Genomic DNA, 2,109 nt, shown 5'->3' on the forward strand with positions numbered 1-2,109 from the left:
CCCCCCCCCGCCACTAACCCACCCTCATTTCCAATCGTTCATCCCGATTTGCCACCCTCTTCGAAATAATAACACCACTCGCAGAAACTGAAATTCCTACTACGTCGAGCGAATATCTTGCTCGACGTTCCTCGATCCGGTGCCGACAAAAGCGATCCTCCCCCGTGGCGTATCCACACCCCCCGGTTTGGTATCAGTGTAACTGACGTTTTTGACGCGTCAAGTGGATCCGAATTTACCACCACTACCGTTCACCTAACTCATACGAACGTACAGAACGAGACTCCGGCGATCCGTATCGGCTACTGTTTTACATAAACATCGACTCGTCAGCGACAGGGGCGGAAATCGCGGAAGGGTGACAGGGACGGTGATTCCTCTAAGTGATCTCAAGTGTTTTCGCAGTTGACTCGCGGCGTATTTGCACGGCGAACGGAGCTTTTTAAGCTTGGTTTAACCCTGGCCCCGGGCCCCGTTTCGTCGGCTAACTTCGTATTTAGTTAGTCAACCCCGGGGCCGCGAGGCGTTATGGGAAACGACAAGTGGGAAACGTACCTCTTGCCCCTCGTCTCGACGATTGTCGTGCCGCCGCTGCCTTTCATGTGCTAATTCCTGTTTATTTAATCGAATGCTGACGCCGATCGGCCCGGCGAAAGGGCGAACGATCGCCCGGGGATTAATTTCTAATATGCTCTAACGTGGCCGCACGGATACGATTGTTTGGACAAACTCATTCACGCCGTTTAGAGGAACGAGAGAATCGTCGGGTGATTGTGGCTGATCTCTTTTACAGTTCTTTCTTTAAGCTTTTCTTTGTTCGATGGGGGGTTCGGGGATTTTTGGGGTTTATTGTTCTGGTTTAGCTTTGTATCTGAGTCTGTAATGTTTCAGTTGAATTAGCACGAGCTTGAGATTTAGGTTGTTTTCGTAATCTTCGTTGTGAAGCTTAATAATTGTATTATGAGAATAAAAAAGGTAGAAAGTGGAGGAAATGAATTGTGCTGGAGAATGAAGGACTTGAGAATTGATATGTTTTGTAATAAAAATTTGTTCTCTTGCTGTTGGAATAGTCTCTAACCCTTTTAGCCCCAGTCGTGACTTAGATTATTCGTTACCCCATTTGATAATTGTATTACGAGAATATAAAAGGTGAAAGGTGGAGAAAATGAAATGTGCTAGAGAATGAAGGATTTGAGAAATATTTCTGATCAATACCTATTACAATAAAAATTCTCTATTTCGCTATTGGAATAGTCTTCAACCCTTTTAATCCCACGAACCAAGTTAGGTCGTAATTTAGATGACTCGTTACGCCATTTAATACGCGATACTTGCGTGGAATGAAGGGTGACATATTGCGATGCAAATATTTTTCATGTGTGGAGCGTAAATAATTGTATTACGAGAATAAAAAAGGTAAACGGTAGAAAAAAGAAAATATGCTAGAGAATAAAGGATTTGAGAAATATTTCTGATCAATACCTATCACAATAAAAATTCTCTATTATGCTTTCGGATTAGTCTTCAACCCTTTTAATCTCATGGACCGAGTTACGCCGATTCGATTCACACTATTAGAATTTATGGTAATAAATTAAACGATATTATTTTAATTATAAATCTTCTTTATCTTGATACGCGAGGAAGGCACGTCGCTACGCAATTAATCAAACAAACATCGACAAGACGCTGAGAAAAAAAACATATCAGCGTCACCCATACTAAACAGATTTGTATTAATCTGTTACTATTACACAGACACACACTCATTTCTCCTAATAATCCAACACACACTCGAAGAATCTTTCCAGCCAATTTCCTTGGATGTGAAAAATTTTATCTAAATATCTCAAAAAATGTGGCGTCCAGAAATTCTTTTAATAAAACCCTCCTGTTTCTCCCACGACATTTCTATAGGATTAAATGTTCCTTAATTTGAAATTTCTCACGCTATCTTTCCCCCCAAATACAAATACTCTAATTTTTTTATTTCTCCCATGTTGTTGTAATGTTTGTTCGGGCGCAGATAACAGTGGATTAGATGGCGAGGAATCGATGTCTGCGCCGATGATCGATTCTTGTTTGCGCGACGGCGCGAGACAGATTGTG

This window comes from Habropoda laboriosa, unplaced genomic scaffold (assembly GCF_001263275.1).
Source record: "Habropoda laboriosa isolate 0110345459 unplaced genomic scaffold, ASM126327v1 scaffold309, whole genome shotgun sequence".
Classification (NCBI taxonomy): domain Eukaryota; kingdom Metazoa; phylum Arthropoda; class Insecta; order Hymenoptera; family Apidae; genus Habropoda; species Habropoda laboriosa.